The sequence below is a fragment of the Protopterus annectens genome, chromosome 1.part0 (genome assembly GCF_019279795.1).
Source record: "Protopterus annectens isolate FY-2018-M chromosome 1.part0, PAN1.0, whole genome shotgun sequence".
In the NCBI taxonomy this organism is placed as follows: Eukaryota; Metazoa; Chordata; order Ceratodontiformes; family Protopteridae; genus Protopterus; species Protopterus annectens.
This window is the reverse complement of record NC_056725.1, coordinates 1,448,295,615-1,448,318,670: the sequence shown is the minus strand read 5'-3', so window position 1 is coordinate 1,448,318,670 and position 23,056 is coordinate 1,448,295,615.

Genomic DNA, 23,056 nt, shown 5'->3' with positions numbered 1-23,056 from the left:
CCTATGCCTGTGCATTTGAGGACAAGTTAAAATGATATTCCATCTGTAATTTGCAGTGAACATGTACCTATGTTATTCAGTAAGAACATTAAGAATTTGGACAGTGCAAGTGCAAGCTTGAGTATGATTACAATTTGTGGACCTCCTTTAGCACTTCATGCCAGGCCGGTATTAGAGAGCCATGAAACATGACCATCAGTGAATCATACTGAGATTAGCAGTTTGGAATCAGAGATGAGAATACTCTTATAGGTGAAGCATCTCTTTAGTGTACTGCAAGGATTTCAATAACCAGGGGAAAAAACAATGGAGACAAGAGACACTCTTGTTTTTTGCCACCAAAGATATGAGTGGTGAGAGAACATGTATTGCTGACTTAGACTGAAGCTGTAGGGGAGACGCACAGTGTGTTGCACCTGGAGACAAATTTATTAGAGAAACCAACTTATTCAATGACAAGCTGTAGGCCACACCAGTTTAGTGTATCAAAAGCTTATGGAAAGTCAAACTGATAGACTGCATCTGGTGATATCTAAGTTGCTGACACATTCTGCATATTTGTGCATCAGTACACTAGATTGGCCCCTTCCATCATTCTTATACATAGCAAAACAAAATGATAATGCAAGAATGTTAGCATGAATCTTAATTTTCAGATGTAGTAATGAAATAGGCTTAAGATTATTCATTTATGAAGATGTCAGTCTATATTATGTTTAATCAAACTTATCAAGACTAGCTAAGTCCATAAACAAAAGATTATCTGTAAGTAGGACTCCTGTCTGTTACTTGTCTTCATTTGCACTTTGAAAATTGCAAAATATACTAGTCAGACAAAAAGGCATATGTTCAGAAATACTCACTTTGCTTTGTGAACTTGCATCTAAATATAGTGTTCATATGGTAATTGAGGCATTCAAAGAAAAGGCGTTTGTGTTTAGCCAGTAGCTGGGGTACAAATACTGACAATACAGAACACTGCGATCTCTGCTATGTTCTACAGTTTGCCTCAAGGCATTTGTTGTATTTTTGCCAAAGTTTGTTTATCTTTCTAGCCATTAATAAGAAGCACAGGAGGACTGACCAGGTCTACCTCTACAAGCCTTATAACATGAATTAACAGTAAAACTACTAAAATAAATACCAGTAGCAAATAGTTACATGTATAGGTTTCATGGATGTCCTTAGTGGATCCAAATAGATAACGCAATGGTTGTCCTAGTAACTGAGTGTAGGAGGTGTTTAGGCATATAGGTGATCTGAGCAGGAATGTTCTGTAAATCTGAACAGAAGAACACACATGCCAGCACCACAATCATGTAGTTATACATATGCATCTTTCCGTAATGGTATGTGATTCGGTATTCCAGCAAACATTCAGTTGGCAATTGGAAAAATGTTTCATGAAAATCATTCTAACATGACTCCAAATGACAGGCAGCAGCAGAACTGGTGAGTTATGAAGTATAAAAAGCAAGCATTCATGTGAACTAAAATGGCAGTGTCAAAGAGCAATCACAACAGCAAAAATACCACGTTATGAGTATGAAGCTACAGATAGTCTGCAATTATAAAAGCAAAAGTAGCACTCTGAGGACTCACTCTCATTAGCTCAATAGATCCAATGAGAGAGAGAGAGAGAGAGAGAGAGAGAGAGAGAAACTTTCTGGTGCTCAGAGTTGCTGAGTGATAATTGAAGATGTAACTAAGCCAGTCTTTTTTTTTCTCAAGGGGGGGACGTTTACAGTTCTCCCTGCCAGCACCAGGCCCTAGACAGCTGCCTAGGTTGCCTTGTGTTGGAACTTGCCCTGTGTTCACGTGTTGTGTGTGTGTTTATATGTAGGCGTGTGCTTATGTGCTTGCAGTCAAGGATCAACGCATTAGCAATATAGTGGGTAGAATGAAGTAATACTAAATGAGATGGGGAGAAAGACTAAAGTTGCTTGCTACTGAAAATCTGTAACTATAGATGGTAAGAGAGAATGTGAGAATAATTTGCTTATTTTTTGTGTATGTTTGTGTGTGTTTTGTGGGGATTGGACTTATGCAAATTATTTGCCTTTAATGTTTGAAGAGCTGAGTGTATGGTAAAGCCTAATATATTACTATTGCTGTATAACTTTTTGTCTTACAAGTAGTATAAAATGAAAATATTACATTACAGCCAAATGTTTGTTCTGGTAAGCAATGCTAAACTGTGCGTCAAAAGATCTTTTTGTAAGTATAAAACAAGCTTTTATCCATGCTGTAACTTCCCTTTGTAGTTATTAGCAAATACTTCACAATTTCCCCATTGGTTTTACCTTATGAGAGGCAGAGCAGTGTTCCATATTTTGAAGAAGGAAGGTTGACTATGGCTGCAGTTTCTTAATTCTTTTGCTTGCTGGTATTATGGATGTTATGTAATTTCAAGCCAGACTAAACTGTCTGAAAAGAAGAATTCTCAGCATAAAAATTTAAAAATATGCCCCGAGATTTAATAAAATCCATGTAGGCATAGCGTAGAGCCTACATGGAATGTTACCATATCCATATACATGGTTCCCTCTCAACAGCGCGCCGCATATTAATCATGGCAAGTTGCTGAGAGAGAGCCACGGAACACGGTTATTGAATCAGCATAAGGAATGTGGTGCAAACTGTGTCTGCAGATGAGTAACACACTTCCTGCACTGTCCAATTGTATTATATCAATGAAATGTATTTATTTTTATTTTTTAAAAACATGTTTGTACAGTATGGTGAAAGGCACAGCAGTGCTAAGCAGTGTAAAGGCACCTGTCAGACATCTAAAAATAGAAATCAGATGTATTTAATTATTTAGTTAAGGGTCAAGTTTAAGTGTAGCTGAGTGGGTTTGCGAGGTGCGGCACAGTACTCAGCAGTGCTTAAAGATAGCTCAGAGTATGTAAAGGTATAGCAAAAGTCCTTATATCTGCATAGCTAAATGGGTAGAGTTACAGCCTCTTGTGCAGTATGTACAGGGTTTGAATACATGGAAGGGTAAATAAGCATTTATTTTCAAAATACAAATTATGCAAATTATTTTTAAATACTGGCCTGCTGCACTCAACTAAGCTCTGCTAAGACTTGCTAAGATGTGCTAAGCACTGCATAAACAAAATAATGTCTGATGCTTATGCACTGCTTGGCACTGCTTCACTAGTTTGTGCACCGAAAAGCAATGCTAAGCACTGCTTGGCTGAGCTGAGCTAGTTTATGTGGTGCTACGTAATGTGCTGCATTTTTAAATGTTGCCCAATGGCATTTAAGGGCAGGAAAACAGGCTATATTAATCTCACTAGGTGGGAATACAGCATAAACTATCAGAGTTCTACATGTATAGTGACTATGTCTGGCATTGGAGAGGCTGCATGCTTCTGGATGCAACGGTGAGGCATTCAGGAGTCCAGCATCATGGTTGGACTCCTGTTGAAAAACCATGATGACCGGCTGCTGCAAGGAGGATTCAAGTGCTTAGAGTGCAAGGCAGAGTCCTGGGACAGGCTGGCACTTGAACTTACCAGTGTGACAGGTATCTCCCTCACAGATGAGCAGGTTTGTCACCACCATGACAACCTGAAGCATAGGAAGGGGGATCTCTTGGACACCTGGGTCCAAGAAGTTCAGACAGTGAATGCCCCACATGTTTGTAAGTAATTTTACCTTTGTTTCACCAATACTTAATCTGAATGTCTCATAGACTGATATGCATAATGGTGTGCTTATCTTCCAACAGCTGCAGAAGAGGGGGCTTGCAACATCAAGGTGCATGCTGGGCACTTGGCCAGGTTGTGCCGTGAGTGTGGTGAGTACAGATGTAATTTGCTATCTATAGTCAAATAAGCAAGAAAGAGTAAAACATTAACTGTGATTAGGTATATACAGCAAAGATTGTATTGCAATGAATGTGGACTTACAGCTGTACTGCAATACATACATACTGCCAACTGCAGTGCCATAAACAGGGAAGAGTAAAGCATCAACCGTAATAAATTATATGCAATAAAGTTTGTAGTGCAATAACTGTGCAATTACAGTTGTATTGCAATACCTGCATAATGACAACTGTTGTGCAATAAAGTACTTAAAACTATATTGGTAACTGCATGAAGGTATCTCTAATAACGTCTGTTGTGCAATAAGTGTGGAATTAGGGCTGTTTTGCAAAAAATCAAATATGTTTATTTTTTATTTTTATTTATTTTATTTTTATTTTACATTTGTTGACCGGGCTAGTCTAGCTGGATATATGTCCATTTTCAGTAGAGGCCCGGGGAGAAAAGCTCCAAGTATTAAAACATAGTTTAATAAAAAGTAAACATAAAAGTAATTACAGCTAAAATAGTAAGAAGGAAGTCAAGTAAAAAAAAAAGTTTATTTTTTATTTTTTTTTTTTTTTTTTGAGGAAATTGGGAAATGAATAACACAATAGTCTTACACATAAGTGAGATATAAGATCCCACATATTATGTCATGGGCAAAGCATAGTACTTTTTATAAAGTAACATAATTAGAAAGCATAATGAACAGACTGAGGATAAAGTAAGAAAGGAAGAGAAGGAAAGATAGGAAAGGTATCAGAGTTAGTATAGGCTGAGTTTATGGATATAATTATCTTCCTAGTGATATATAAGATCCTGCATATTATGTAATGGGGAAAGCATAGTACTTTTTACAAAGTAACATAATTAGAAAGCATAATGAATAGACTGAGGATAAAGTAAGAAAGAAAGAGAAGGAAAGATAGGAAAGGTATTAGAGTTAGTATGGGATGAATTTATGGATTTAATTATCTTCCTAGGGCTAAATAAAGGAGTTACTTTATGAAAGAGAGGCAGAATTTATGACAACAAATATGACAACTGTTCTGCAATACAAGCACAATATAACATCAGTACCTGCATGAAAATATATCTAATAAAGAATGTAAGTATGTTGTGCAATAAGTGTAGATTCAGAGCTGTTTGGTAAGAAATGAATTATGACAACTATTCTGCAACTACACATGAACCAAAAGCAATAACACCAAGGTAAATTGTGTACATCATGATTGTCTAGTTTTCACCATTGCATGTCAGCTATATGCACTCAGGCTGTGAGGTACAGTGCTGCGGTGATATAACAGTATGATAGCTGCAGAATGCAACTAATAACCCATAATCAGATATTGTTTTTTGACTTCACAGATATTTCAGCACACTAGCAATATATTGTGTACACCTGCATTCTATGTAGTAATGAATAGGTTGCCTACTATCTCTTTCATGCTTGAATTTCATGCATTTATGTACAACTACCACTGCAGTCTAGTATAAAACTGTACTACTACTACCAGGTCATATTTTGGTGCCAGGTGAACTCTAGGCAAATATCAGTCAGTCAATAATCAGCAGTGACTCGGTAACTCAGTTTGCTAAATGCTCTGTATGAATTACATTTTGCCACACACAGACCAGGGCTCGAATCCAGTCCTATGTAGCACTAAATATTACAGTATCAGTCACGTAATGTTAACAGATATTCTCTCCACAGGAACTACAGGTAAATGGGTTAGGCAGCCCATATTATAAGTAAATAATTGCGTGTTTACATGTCACGGACTATTACAATCATTAACAGGAATGTAAAAATACAGCATAAAATAAAGGAAATAAGTATAATAATAATAAAATAAAATAAATGAAATAAAATGTGTAATCTTTGGTATGGCCATATGCCTGGGGTGTCTGTTGAAGGTTGCTGCAGTCAATTAATGCAGTTGATTCAGATGTCCTCTGCAGTCACTGCTATTGGGTTATATCCCAATACCTGTCAAGGAAGGCATGATAGCTGTTTACTCTCTGTACTGTACACATACATGTCTCTCAAGTGTCATGCAGTCATGTAGTGTAATTACAAGTGCATAATCACTCTGCCACAGATTTATCATCAACATGATTATGTAAATAGCAAAGTATCACTACATCAGCCCACAGTACACCTTGATAGTTATATAGGTCCACCTGATGTGCAAGTGTTCTGTGCAGTTGTGCACCTGCAGTTGTTACTGCTTGGCCCATACTGTCCCATGCAGATAGCTTGACAGGTATGTATATGCTACAGCAGCTATAGGGAACTTTTACACATAAAGAAAGGACAGAACTGTAGAGTAGATAGAAGTACTATTGTCAACTATATTGCCTATAATGGTATTAATGGATTGTATTTCTCTATGTCCCCACCCCTTATCTTCATATATGCATTATTGTTATTCATTGGTTATGGTTTACTATTATCATATGTTGTTACATTAAACTGTATTTTGTGGCATGTCTCTTATTATTGTATATATTAAAATGGTCGCATATTAACATATCTTGTTGAATTGTATCACAACCACCAGAAGTTATAAAATAATAAACAACCAAATCCAAGTGGAATAAACTTCACAAGATAAAAAAGCACAGATTTATTCTAGCGCCTCGGTGTAGAAACACCTTCATGGAATACAGATCCAATCACAGATACTGCTTAAATACACATTTTAATAAAAATTAAACAATACAACAATAAAACAATTAAATAAATTTAATTATTTCTTAAATCAAGCATCTCCAGTTAATTTCACCATTACGTCCTTTAGGGACCATGGTATTACATTTCAAAATATAAATACTTTCTTTGTATAAAAGTTTATCTTTTAAAATATTATTGTCAACACAAAAAGAAACGATTTCTTCCAAAACATATCCTTTTAACAATGAATAGTCACTGTTATGTGATTCTATAAAATGAGCAGCAATAATTTTTTCTTTCCCCCCATTTTTAATGTCTCTAATATGTTCCATAAAACGTGAGTGGAACATTCTCTTTGTTTCCCCCACATAAAACATGTTACAGGGGCAGCTTAAAACATAAACTACCCCCTTAGTTTCACATGAAAATTTTTCTTTAGATGTAAAGGGTACATTATTGATGTATTTAAAACAATTGACTATATGTGGACACACCACACATTTACCACATTTAAAGGTACCTGTCTGAAATATACAACTAGGTACTGCACAATTTGGCATACTGAAATGTCCCTCTACTAGCATATCTTTTAAACTTCTACCCCTTTGGTATGCTATAGAGAAATATTTCAGTAGCACATCAGATAAAAAGTCATCCTTCAACAAAAATTTCCAAAAATGAGTTAACATTTCAAATATTTCAAAACTTTTTATGTTATACATTGTTACAAAATAAATCTGTTGAATTCTGTCCGACTCAAATTTATTAAGCATTTTTCTTCCTTTATTTTTCCCAATAGAATTTTTATTCTTATTATACACTTTACGACTGGCCTCCCTTATTCTGTTAACATCATATCATCTCTTTATAAAAATCTCTGCAGACTTGCAAATTTCTTTTCCAGAATCTCTGTTTCGTTACATATCTTGGACAACCCTAAAAACTCATTATAAGGGAGTGCATCTATTGTCTGGGGAGAATGGCAACTAGATGCATGTAAAAAAGTATTGCCATCATCAAACTTCCTATGTACCCCTGATACAGTTGTACCATTTATTCTCCCTTCTAACTGTAAATCCAAAAAAATGAACTTTAGTTCCCTGTTGCAAACCATCAAAACTCAAATCAAAAGGGTTTTGATGTAAATCAAGTATAAATTTCTTTTATATTTTCTTTGCCTCCTTCACATATAAAAATTAAATCGTCAGTGTAACGAAAATATTTTTTGACATATTTTTTCATAAATTCCTGCCTAAACAGAAATGTTGTTTCAAAATATGACATAAATAAATTTGTATACATGGGGGCAAAAGGTTCCCTCATTGCAGTACCTTCCTTTTGTCTATTACACTATAGCTTGCAGCATGTATTGCATGTTCCAAGAAGCTTATCTAATATCCGAGTGTCAGCCATCATGCTTAAGGTGGATGACATCAGCAGAACTTGTAAAGGAGAGCAATGTTGAGGCCAGCAGTTAGTCACAGGGCCTTAAAATATATAACAATTACACAGAGATAAACATGTATGTAGTGCTGCAAGTGGATGTATGTAGATACACACACATAAGTCGGTTGATGTGAGAATAGAACCCGTAACTACCTACTGTTACACACTGCAGCTTGCAGTACTTATTGCATGCACCATTATCTCTTATTAGATTGTCAGCCAGCACTCTTAAGGTGAATGACATCAACAGTCTTTGTAAAGGAGGGCAATGTTGAGGCCTGTAGCTAGTCACAGGGCATAAAATGCATAACCATTGCACAGAGAAAACCCATACAGGCTTGCCTGAAGTGCTGCATGGAAATATAGTTACTCACACAAACACAAGTTGGATGATGTGAGATTAGAACCCCTATATATTAGTAGACACTATAGCTTGCATGACTTATTGCATGCACCACAGTGTTTATCAATTATTTGATTGTCAACCAGTGCTCTTAAGGTTGATGACATCAGCAGACCTTGTGGATATGGGACTTTACAGGCCAGTAGCCAGTCACAGGGCCATAAAATGCATATCATTGCATGGAGATAGCCCAGATGGGCATGTCCATACTGCTGTGAGGGGATATATTGATACAAACACACACACAGAGTTAGAGTATATGATATTAGAACTCCTACCAATCTAGTATTACACACCATAGCTCACAGTACTTATCACATGCGCCACGGGTTATGCCTATGTTGCTGCAAGCACAGTACTTGTGGAGTACAAAAAGTGGCCTTCTGTTAGACAGCATGTGTGGCCTTCAGAGTGATACTGCTTGGTATTTTTATTGTATCTAGTGTCCTAGGAGTGGAATACATGGTAATATCCATTATATGAGTGTACAATTACCTGTCTGGTCATATGTGGCTGTTTGCAGTTTGATAGGTGGATATGTGGCCAGGAACAATATGGCCTGTCCAAGGCATGCTTTGCACATTACACCACCTGTGTACAGTGTCTGTCTACAGAGTGACATTCTGCAGGCATAGGGGTATGTGAGTGAGTGGATTATGTACTGTTGCAGCCATGGTCTGGTTCCATTGGACAACTGTTCTGATGTGTAAGTGCAGCTAACCCCAGGGGTATGTATGGACATTCGTACATCCCCACTTATCATATCTATATAAATGTGTATAACATGGACACATACTGATAGAGTCACTAATCAAGCGTGATGGGGTTAGGGAGAGACAGATATGTATATGTAGATGTATGTATGTACAGAAATAATTTCACATAGCAGATCTTGGGACAGTAGAGGCCACAGACTTGAGCTCAAGTTAGCTAAGTGTAGGACGATGCCCAGTGTGATTGCCAGCACTGACACGGTGACTCCAGACCAGAGCTACCTGTACTCCAGTCCAGGATTATGTGTGCTGCAGGCCATTGGCTGCTCACCTGTTATCACAGTAGTGCAGTTACTTGATATTGTCCAAGGCATTTCCCATCTGTTTGCTGATCTTAATATGTGACTCATACCTCATAACTGTACAGAGCTTCACAGACTGTCCAGAAGTTTGCATAATATTTTTGGTCCATTTCACGTAACATTGTGGTTTTCTGGCAAATTAGTGGCAGATCAGTGAAGATTGAAGTCAATAACTAATGACAAATAATTGGGTTTCAGACACCATACACATAAGGAGATTAATGCTAATGCAAGACCTGTTATTCTATCAACATTCTATGTTTGTAGGAGCAACTATTTAAAATGTGTCTCCATTTATAGGCCTTGGTCCCACTTTTATTTATGGCTTTGACCAGATTTCCTGCTCTAAGAGATTGAGAGGCATGATGTGACTGGGGTACATGATATAACATTCCAAAAAAACAACCAGCAGATAGCAGAAGCCATAAATTAATATATTGTTTCACATCAGTCAATACATTAATATACAAAAGTAACAGACTGGTTTTGGCTTATAGTTCTCTAAGCCTTCATCACTGTAAAGACACAATAAAACTCATACATTTATATACTGTGTCACTAGCCCATAAACCAATTAGAGGTGTTCATTTAATCCTGGGGCAAAAAGCCCTGCCAGTTTAATAATCCATTTTCTCTCTTTGGCATTGAGTAACTCATGCCATCCAGATTTATTATATTTAATACCCAAGATTCTATCTATAATAATAATAAAATGAAAAGATGCTGTTTGATGAATTTCAGTATGTTTGTACAGAGCATTTGTATGCTTTTTTATTTTTAATCTCACTAAGATGTTCTGAAATTCTATGTTTAAACACTCTGATCGTTTGACCTACATAGAAAGCAGAGCACTTGCTGGTGGCCAAATAAATAACCCAATCTGAGCTACAGTTTGCAAAGAAAGGAATATTATATACTACACTGGTATTTTTACTACTGAAGCTGTTCGTTTGCAATACTCTACTGCATTGTGTGCAGTGACCACATGAAAAACATCCTTTGACAATTTGTCCCTCAATAGTTCTTTGTAACCTTTCCTTGGGTTTATACACACCTTGTTTATAGTGGTTAAATGCCAAATTTTTCCCATTCCTAAAGGAAAAATGGCACTCTGCTCCCAGTAGTTCAGAGAGCCTGTTGTCCACCCTAAGGATGTTCCAGTTAGTTTGCACACTATCAATAAGTGCTCCAACATTTCTACCATAAGTAGTCATTAGCCTTAAAAGGCCTTTAGTACTACCCTGCTTGTCATGATACTGTAAAAGTGTTTCCCTGTCCATACCATTGACAATATTCCTAGCCTGCATAATATGGCCTGGTCTATAGCCCCTTTCTTTAAATCTCTTAGTCAGGTCATCCCTGAAATGCAAATAGGTATCATCCTCTGAGTAAATATGTTTCACCCTCATATATTGCGATTTGGGAATGTTTCTGCATATATGAGAGGGATGAAAGCTGGAGGCATGGAGAAGGGAGTTATATTTAGGGAACTTACAATATACTTCCATTGTGAAAGTGTTGTCTGAAGCTCTAGTTATCAGTATATCCATGAAGGTAATACTCCCCTGGATTCATGAAGCTCAGTGCAATGACGGCATTAGCCTTGCACCGACCGTGCAGCATAGAGATGGAGCAGCAGCACCACATGCATATTAATGAAGGCATGCTGCTGTAATGGCCACGTGCATAGGAAACATGTACGAGTGCAGGGGGTGTGTCCAAGCACTGCACGGAGGTGTGAACATGTCAGCTGCATACGCACAACCTAAAATGCTGACTAGTACAGCCTGCCTATAATAGTAATCACTCCTGTCAGTTTATGTGAATACTGAAATGTATGCAAAGAATATAAGACATCATTGCGAACACCAGAATAAGAAGGCACGTAGCTGAATATTGAGTCCCCATCCCTCAAACAAATATATTTAAAACCCCGTGCTCGTATTCCATTGTAGTGTCACTAGTTATACCAAGTGGAAGTGAAACGCATCATGTTAACGCTCCGCCAATTGCCAAGCCTAGCCTACTGGTTTGGGTTACCACCTGTCCTACATTGTGAGGGACAGTCCCCCTCTAGGCAGGTGTGTCCATACCAAAATCATAATAAATGTGAAATGTCCTGCGATAGTAGGACATAATTATGTCCCATATGTTATGTAATAGTCCCATACAGTATGTATGTCCATATATAAAATACCTATATGTTACAAGAAACAGAATAAGCAAGTAAATGAAACAGAATAAGCAACTACACCACTGCAACAATAAAAGCTTATATGTAGGCATGAAACTAAAGTACTATCCTTTGTAATGACCATGGGTATGTGTTGGCCTGTAAACTCAGATGTGTGCCACAAAAATGTCCCATCCAGGTCATATGAAAAGGTGGCAACCCTACCAATGGTCAGAGCATTCGCCCAATATCTGCCCATTTGCAGTCCAAGTCGTCCTTATCAGGATGGCCCATAGATGAATGGGTATTACCTGGGTCTACCTACCATGTCATGAAAGATAAGTATTTGTGAGTACCTATGTGTGTGAAGTACAGCATGTGGATGATTTGAAATGTTAGTGTAGACCTCACAGCCATATTGGTCCCAGAGATATGGAGTGTACGCAATGAGTTCTGTTGACTGTGCCATGGGCCACCACATAGAGAAGGAATGAATGTTGTTTGTGGAATATGGGGTGGGGGGGGTGACGCGTAATGTAATAATTCACAAAGGGGAGACTGGGTTGGATGCACAATAGGTGAACTGGAGGTCTACGAGGGAGCAGTGGGTGAATCAGGAAGATAACCAAAGAACAAATATACACATCCGCAATACAATACCACAAACATGTGAACATTAAAATGTGCAATACTCATGTACAGAAACGTTACCAGCACATACCCACATAATGGTCTGGCCTGAACTGAGCCATCCAACCCCAACACACCAGGATACATAATTGAATACCCATCATCCCCTTCACAGCACATCCCCACCTTCCTGAACATCCACCAAAACCAGCCATACTCGGGCTGCTAGATAGACACGGCCATATCTGCACATAGAGACCCCTACCCATATCTAGTAGGCAGTCTCACCCTAGGCAGTCTCAGGGTTGCAAACTATGTATCCCTTGCATGTATAACCCTACCTTACAGCCGTAAGGCAAAGATGGTCATCAGTCCCCAAAATTTTTGGATATCCTCATGGGATATGTATCTGTCCTAAACATTAGACTTGGTGTCACAACACAATGTCCAGTCCATTATACATCTGGACACAAGCTGTATGAGCAGTAGTTGTCCACAAGACTGCTCAGCCTCTAGCCAGTGCTGCAGAACCTACGACCCGGGATGAATCACCTGACCATGATGCACGTCTCCCCATGTGCATTATCGGGAATATATACCTTACACATTCACATAGTGGCAGTCAGATATAGGATGCTTAAGGAGCTTTAAAGTAGACATAAGTAGGGTTACCACCTGCCCTACTTTGTGAGGGATTAAACACCTGACCGCGATGCACATCTCCCCACGTGCATTATCGGGAATATATACCTTACACATTCGTATAGTGGCAGTCAGATATAGGGTGCTTAAGGCGCTGTAAAGCAGACAGAAGTAGGGTTACCACCTGCCTCACCTTGTGAGGGACAGTCTCTTTTTGGGCAGTTGTGTCCAGACCAAAAATAATACAATGGCAAATGTCCTGTGATTGTAGGAAATATGTCCCATATTTCATGTAACAGGTGCATAAAACAGTTATTTATGTAAAATACTCAAAGTTACAAGAAACAGATTAAGCAAACAAATCGCTACAAGAATAAGCTTTCATTTAGGCAAATAAGTAAAGTTCTAACCTTTGTACTGACCGTGGGTATTTGTTGGCCTGTAAAATCTGATGTGTGTCCCGAAAATGCCCTGCTATGGCCATATGAAAAGGTGGCAACCCGAGACGTAAGTGGGTATGCATGTGTGTAAGTGTGACGGTAGGTGGTAGTGATTCAATGGAATGGAAATGTAAATGAGAATGCAGGTGTATATGCATGTGTATGTACAGACTGATACACACACACACACACACACACACACACATATATATGTGTGTATAGATATATATCTACATACATGAGAAATAAATATATATATATATATATATATATATATATATATATATATATATATATATATATATATATATATTTATATATATGAAGAATGGAGGTTGTAACACTAAAGCATACACAAGGGATGTGAAGGGAATCAAGAGCAATGTTGGTATTATATAGTGCTTTCAGCATATGTCATAAAAAGCTGCCCAGGAGTGAGCAGAGCAGCGCTACTCACACCGCAGGCAGGGTTTTACCAGTGGGAGTAACATCGTTGAAATGCTAGGTATACTTTACACACAGACGGAATGTAGTCCCATGCTGGGACCACCAAAATTGGAAAGCACAAATGGCCATATTTCATAACCCCAGGAAAGGAATGTATGTGCAAATATACATGGCGGGAGACCCTGTGAATACACTAGGTGGAACAATGGAAAGCTAGCAAGTACGGCTGATGCAAGGCAACCAAACTAGTATGCATCAAAATAAAAACGCCAGCACCAAAGATGAGCTGAAATAAGTTTATTGTTAGAACAAGTGACTAGACTGGTTTCAGCATATAGCTTTCTTCAGCAGAAGTGGGACAGAATGTGTGTAGGGCCCCAAAAGCTCTGGAGAGGGAAATGTGTAAAGGTGTGTCGTGGCTGCGATAACAAGTAGATAATGGATGTTACATGTGTAAATTTAACATGGGTGGGGTGGAGGAACTATGGGTATGCAATAATGGATCCAGGCGTGCCAGGGTTGGATGGGCCAGTTCTAATGGACCGCCCCGTGTACGCCAGCTAGGTCATAATAGGTATATATGCATACTCACATGCAGACAACAATATATGTTGAAGTACAAATTCTGTAACACATGCATTCCATTTATTGACATAAATAATAGGAATGTGCCAATACAAACATCAGCAGTACATGGAATAATAGGCTGTGCAGAAGAGGGATGGGCTGAATCACACTATCACATTCCAATTACCATCGGTAATCCATACATGAACATATAGTGACATCTGTCCGCTGTATAACATGCTACATACCGATTACAAGATAACTGGAGTGTGTCGGTGTTATAATGAATAAGGCACTAGTATGCTGGTGAAGCTTATAAACACCATTACGCATGTGTAAGTACGTATGAGCGGGGAATGTATTGACACACTGATGTACATATATATAATTATATTTATATATACATACACACACACACACATATATATATATATATATATATATATATATATATATAAAAAACAGCAAGATATGAATATACATCTATGAATGCATATGCAGATATGTCTGTATATATTAATGTAAATATATATGTATATATCTATATATATATATATATATATATATATATATATATATATATATATATATATATATATATGTTACAGTAAATATACACATGTGTATATCTAGGTTATGTTACAGCAGTTACAGATAACATGTTTAGACTGGGCATATGTTGGTGGGAGGTCCACTCAACAAACTTCTACTAACCACCCCCAACCCCCACCCCCAGCTAGGCCGGTGAGACATACAGACACACAATAAAGGTAAATACAACACTGCTTCCCAGACCACCGGCAGGAAACTACCAGTGGGAGAGATCTACAAAGTCTACACTTTAAACATGGACAGCGACGTCCTTTCGGGACACCAAAAATTTGGTACCTTTAACCAATGGGGGAACAAAATTACGACCAGGATGTAGCTGTACACGGAACAGTAGGTTGTGCAAGCCTGATAACACATGGGTTGACAAAATGTACGACATGTGTCCCGACACGGGGAGAGTGGGCAGTGTTTAGGGGTGTGTTCATATCCCACCTGCGTCCACCTGCACCCACAGTGCTGTAGAGTAGTGGCAGGTGGGGGAACTATGGGTATGCGATTATGGGGCTTGACGTGCAGGTGTTGGCTGGCAGACATGTATTAGGACTGCCCCGTGTGTGTAAGTAATATTCCGATGTGGGTAAAGCAGATGCCCATACCTCCCAAACCGTAAGAGCACATCTACTGGACAGTCCGTAAACCATTGGGGGAATACATAAGGACGATATCACTGAACTGTCCCCGATTATCAAGGACGTCTGTGATTACGAATCAGAATCTTAACACAGTTCAAACTAAAGCATCCTAGAACTAGTGATATTAGGAGGAAAGGTGGCGGGATACACGTAATGAATAATGACAACATGTAAGAGTCATAAACTGCATGCACCTCAGACAATGTGTATGAATACATATGTACTCTGTGTCATCAATGTGTCAGGTTAATAGCACCAACTTTCTAAATGTGTCCCTGAGGTCATTGTGCAGTGTCCCTGATTCAGTGTTTATTCTTCCCCATTCGTATGAGAGGTCTGATAGTGAGAGAAAGCGCATGTTCCGCCGACTACCTTAGAAAGTTGATAGAATAATAGGTTTGGGGTTACCACCTGTCCACCTTTGTGAGGGACACTCCCCTGTGGGAAGTTGTGTCCTGCATAATAACTGTACTTAAGGCAAATGTCCTGTGATTTAGGGCAAAGACTACCTATATTGTCTGTAGTAGTAGCATAAAACAATTATGTTCCCCTGAAACACCTAAATGTTATAGGTAACAGTATAAGCAATTATAATGCTACAAGAGTAACCTTTTATTTTGGCAAAACAGTGAAGTGCACCCTTTTCTACTGGCTGTCGGTGTGTTGCCCTGCAAAGTCTGATGTCTCTACATACAGGTCCTATAGGGTTGCTACCTTTCCAAATGGCCAGAGTGGGACATGTTCTGTAGAAATGTCAGCCATTCCAGGACTAAACATACCTACAGCCGTGCATAGTACAGGATTACACTTATTTGCACAAATAAAAGCTTAATCTAGTTGCATTTGAATTGCTTATGCTACTTCATATAACATATAGAAGTGTCATGTATAAAATAACTGTTCTATGCAATTATTGATGAAACGTAGAATATAATAATGTCCTGTAATCTGGACATGTGCTATGTCTTGATTATTTTCACACTGTCCCTTGCAAATTGGGACAGGTGGTAATCCTAAAGTCCTACCTTGGCCAGTTGAGAAGGTGGCAAACCTATAATAGGTATGCAGTAGCATGACCAGTCCGACGGATGTGGCTACCACAACCCAACTACTCGTTTGTAATGCAGGGTTTCATTTCCCATGTATCAGCCAGATGGGAGCAGAGTGTATGCAGAACACACAAATATGACTACTTCATTGGACAGACCACTGATTCCGTACAGTCGAACGGCATGCTGTCGTCTAATGGGCAGCCATTCCTGATAGCCATGTTGTCCGATGTGATAGTTATTACAAGGTGGGAGCAGATTGTAAGAGGAACACACAATTCTGAATGATTCACCGAACAGGCCACTGATTCCGTACAGTCGAACGCCATGCGATCGCCTAATAGACAGCCATTCACGATAATGTAGTCAGGAGTGGCCTTAGGTCAACTGATGCCCTACGGAAAGGGCACAACAGCACCCCCCACCACACCACCCAGTGCCTCCATCCTGGTCTACCTACACCAAATAAATACTGGTAAAGTGCACCCACTAAAGCGGCACCCTTGGCGGCCGCTTAGTTGGCCTATGCCTAAGGTCGGCTATGACTGTAGTCATGTAGTCCAATTTGATAGGCATCACAAGGTATGCCTAAGAGGAACACATGAATATGAATGATTCTCCGGACAGGCCGCTGATTCTGTACAGTCGAATGCCATGCTGTCGCCTAATAGGCAGCTGTTTCCGATACTGTATTCATGTATTCCGATGTAATAGGCATCACAAGGTGGGAGCACATTGTATGAGGTACACACAAATATGATTGTGACACTGGACAGGCCGCTGATTCCGTACAGTCGAACATGATGCCGTCGCCTAATTGGTGGCCAATCCCAATACTGGAGTCATGTAGTATGATGTAATAGGCATCACAAGGTAATATTGTGGTCCTCGCTCACACCCAGGAGTGTGAGTGACAGATACAAGCACTAATGCTGGTGCATTAGCAAGTGCGGGATCAGGCATGTGTAAGAGTGTTTGGCTACCATTATGCGAGTATTACATTGGTTAAGCAATGTAGAGGCTAATCGAGCGTAAGAGGCTGTAACCAGAGGATATCATACAGCGCAGTCATTCAACAGTATAGGAATGTATCCCATCATGTAGATGTACATGTGAGTGTTTATGTCCAGCATATAGTTACATACATATAAAGAGATGTATCAGGGACATACCATGTGGCAACAATGCATTGCAAATGAATGAAATGGGAAATACCAGCGATGCCTGTATTATGTAGTGGTGTTGCTCTATGTGATCACAAGACTCCCTCAGACAGACATGTGTCAGTCATACACGCAAATAGATGTACATTGGCCGTATACATCACTCTGTGCATGTAATGTACATTAACATAACAGTACCTGTCCAATCATTATATGTGAACAGTACTCCTGCAATGTGCTGTGTGCAACATCATCATCATGATAAAGGTAAATAGGGTAACCATAGAGGGACTGGTAGTGTTTTGTGTACAATGGCGGCATCCTCCTCACATCTACCTGGACCATGTAGGAGTGATGTGCATACCAGGACCGTGCGCCTGAGGGACAGTGATGACGATAACAGTAGTATGTTATGATGCATATTACAAGGGTTTCATGTGCCCAGTGGGCATGTGTGTGTAATGGATAGCTCTGTATAGGGCAGATGGTGTCCTAGGAGCTGAATGGCCTTATGTGTCTCTAGGTGAGGGTCAGATGTTGGGGAAGGAGTGAAGGTATTGCCGTGGATATGTAGGAGCACAGAAATGACAGCATACAGGGTTGGTAAATGATACATGTGGTGGGAATACACCCTGGATGGTGATGGGTCTTCGGCATTCAAAAGCCCATGGGAACAGTGGGACGGAGGTCTCCAGCCATGGGCAACTGCCACTGCGCCTACACAGCTGCATAGGAGGCAGTGCTGGGGCTGTCCAGGAGGGGCAGCATCACCCTGTATATGTGACACTCTGCCCTTGAACTGGCATATCTGGCTTCGTAACCCCTTAGGGAGCCACCTATGCAATATGTCCAGGACCGCACAACAGCAGATATGTACCTGTCTGGTCCCGCTCACAAGGGGGACATGCTCCATCCTCAGTGGTGGTATCACCAGAAGGTGGTGCAGAGCCAACAAAGTTTGATGTTAATGGCTGGACCCCAGATGTGCTAGTGCCCGGTGCCATGGTCAGCTGAAGTGGGACAGGAGAAATCTGCCGGGACCTACCAACTCATTCAGCTTATGGTGTTGCATTTTAAACCCACATATGGCTTAGTGATAGACAACAGCATACAGGATTACCTACGACAGTATGCATAGATATCACCAGCAACCCAACACAACAGATGGTATACATTTGCAGAGGGAGCACAACACATGCATATATACCACATGGCAACTGTGCAATGTGTAGTAGACGTGTGACTGCAGCTATGAACAGCTGTCCATCATTGGCTTGTCACTGGGAATCCCACACATTGTCAGTCATACCACTGTCTCATGTGACACATGTCCAGTCAGGGATGCGATGGAAGTAACACATCCCTATCATCATGTACTGTCTGCAATCTCCACACCATGCTTCTGCTTTGCACAGAAGTGTGTTCAGTGTGTAACAAAGGAAACAAATGGTTGCACACACTGACCTGTTCACAGATGGCCCTACAGATGGGGTTTCCTCATGAACAGAGTACTGTCATGTCTGTATTTTAACATGCAGAATAGCCATTACCACACACATGTTAAACAGGCAGTAATCTCAATGCAGCATAGCTACACTTACATGCTGTAACTGTGTGGCACATCACCCTCCTGTCATTAGGCTATTTCCCACTGTGGAAAATGATTGAGGTACAGCCAGATATTATCTGCGATGCCGTGTCAGAACACCACATCCAGGTACCACTCATAGCGACTGTCATGGCCAGATAATAACATGTTTCCCTAGATAGTGATGTTTATCATGCGGATGGCTATGGGAACACCATCACAGCTGTACCTCATGCAATCAGCTAGAGGAGGACTGCAATAGGTGCAGAGGCCATCACCTGACCATTTCCATCTGTTACAATACACATGCTGTTGCTGTGCACGTGTACACCTTCACATCCACCAGAGAGTGTGTGTGCGGGGCAGGCAATGTACACCAGGGAAGGGCTTGGAGACTTAACCATAAGTATCATCTTCCACATGCTGAATAGTACAGGGGCAAACGCCTGACTACTCATTAGTATTACATGTGCATGACGTTACTACATGTGCAGTGCTGTAAGAACATATGTGTAGGTGAATAAGTGCCATCTGCAACAGATATAGTAGATATACATTAGGTGTGGCACACATGTCACTCCAAGTAAAAGGATGCCATTGTCACCACAACCACACTCTAATGGACATGCATTGACATCTTTTCCAGGGCTACAAATACACAATATAACTACTTAGTTTGCCACACCGCAGTAATGCACAGGACCACATGCACCACAGGGAATATCTGGAGGTTCTATGGACTAGGGCATGTGAAAGTGCTTGGCAACTGTTAGTAGGCCAACGAGGTTTATACTGGGAGTGACTGTGGTTGGGAGCATCACAACCCACATGCACACACAGGGTGCTAGTACTGTCATGCAGGTATGCATTGCTCCATGGTTGTGTAGTGTTTAGCTGGGCAAGATGGCTGTACAAGGCTGGGTGAGGGGTAATCCTTGCCATTGCATCACCTGACAATGGTGTGCAGTGCAGGGGTGTAGTGCCTGCAATGTCCAATGCAGATAGGTACTGCATTATCTTGCCTGACATCCTGGTTACCAATGTGTAGGGCCATAGCTTTGAAATTCATGTCATGTCTGTGTTTGATAGTCCTTCACATGGACATTACCTGGGATGTGCATGTCCGACAATACTGTACAGTGACATGCACAGGTGTACCTGGTTTGGCAGACACATGTAGTGTACACAGCCTGTTATACCCCGATATGCCAATACTGGCCTGGTGTGGTGAAACCTGCTTATAGTGAGCAGGTCGGCCCTGCACCTGCATGGATATAATGGACAGGTATTCCGTGGTGTCAGTGGCATGAGTCCATACAGGCCCATGTGTACAGCATTGTTTGGCCTTAGTGGATCACATATGCTGGCACCACATATGTTGCAGCCATTCAGTGTGGAACATAGCGAAGGCACAATGTCCGCATATATGTGCCTATTGTACCACTGTACAGGTTGCCATGTCCTCTGCAGGCCACTGCCGTCACACCATGCCTACTATCTGTCCTCAATGTGCATGTTACTAGCAACATAGTGGGATATCCTAGGCAAAGTTGTATGTGCATGGCACATGGGTGTGGGACATATACCGGGTACTAGTATACTTAGTTCATCAGCCCTTTTGCCAGATGTATGGGTATAGCTTGCCAACATAGTGCCATGGCTGACTGACAGCTGTACTCCTCATGAGGTGGCCAATGTGTCATAAGACGGATACTATATAGGAAAACATGTCCAATGGTAAGACAATCACGGCCACCTCTACACAGGCTCTGACAGACAAACACACACTTGCCATGTCCTGCATACAAACCCCTACTGTATCACACTGCAGCAACACGCGTTTAGGGCACACACTACAGCAAATACTAAAAATCACTATACTTGTCTCACGCAGGCAGACACACACACATACAAACACACACACACACACGCAGTTGGCATGTCTGGGATTAAAACACCGATCTAAATACTTTACTACACTACAGCATTACACAGTTACAGAATGCACTACCGAGATTACTGGGACACAGGACTCCCAGAGGTGTATTTGTAGATAGGTGACATCATCGGCCTTGCTAACGGTGGGTATAAGAAATGTATGGAGCATGAGCAGTATAAAAGCATTACTCAGTCCTCAGGCAAACAGGGACACACATACACACACACACACACACACACACACACAGCAAGTGTGGGACTAGAACACCAATCTAACTACTTTATTACACTGCAGCATTACGCAGTTACAGAACACGCTACCGAGATTACTGGGACACAACACTCCCAGTGGTGTATTTGTAGATGGGTGACATAATCGGCCTTGCTAACGGTGGGTACAAGAAATGTATGGAGTGTGAGCAGTATAAAAGTATTACTCAGTCCTCAGGTAAACGGGGACACACACACATGCCAAGTGTGGGACTAGAACACCGATCTAACTACTTTATTACACTACAGCATTATGCAGTTACAGAACACGCTACCAAAATTACTGGAACATGGCCCTCCCAGAGGTGTATTTGTAGATGGGTGACATCATCAGCCTTGCTAACGGTGGGTAAAGAAATGTATGGAGTATGGGCAGTCTAAAAGCAATTTAGAGTCCATCTGTGGAATGGATGACTGCTACCACTATACAGGGGTAAAATGGTCATGCCCATACACAGAGGCACATAACCAACGCAAGGTGTCACTGGGCATGCTCACACACTTAGTAGTACAGGGCTGGTCGGAATGCACTACTATGTGTCCATCTACACAAGGATATACTGGGCATGCTAATACTCCTAATAGCACAGGGCTGACTGGGATGCACTCAGATGCTAAACATGGAGGGCCACAGTGGCCATGCTATTACAGGTAGACGTAAAGAACACATTGTAATGGGCTCTGGTGTTAGTAGTTGTCATTGTTAGCGGGAACACTGCTCTACATATATTTGACACCGGTCTTTTCTCAACGTCAGCTGTCATTCTCGGATGACATGGCTGACAGTAGGCAGTCCTTTGTCACATATCACATGTATCCATGATACAAGGGGTTGTGGATATTACCCAAGTCGCATCCACCCACACAATGCTATTCCAAGGCAAATGTCCTAAACACAGGTTAACTCCCATACACCTACAGGACAACTGCATTGTTTTCTTATGATAACCAGTGCTAGATGTGTAGCATCCATATTCACAGCTGGTCACTGTAGATCCAATAATGGGGAGTACTGACATCTGTGCAGTGAGGAACACCTGGTTGATGTCTCTGTAGTGCACAATAGCACTATGACCATATACCTCAGAACCTAGCACTACCACCATATACCTCAGAACCAGACATGTAGGCCATAACATAGGTACCAGGTGGTGTACCCACATACATAAAGGCAACTCACATGTACTGACCAGTCCCCCCACGAAAGGCATCACAGATGAGCCATGTGCAGGACAGAGTGTCACATGCTGCATTCTAGGATGTAAACTGCAGAAACCTCCATGCCCTCAGACCACCAACACGCAACCATATATGCTGTATGACATAGAAGAGTACACCACCATGTGACCCTTGACCTGTGTACTGTACTAAGCTCTACATCAACTGTAGAGAGTAGACATGTACTGACAAAGTTACATCATGTGTTATGCAATGCAGTGATACCACTATCTGTGACCAGGTCAGCTGTACAAATACCAGGAAC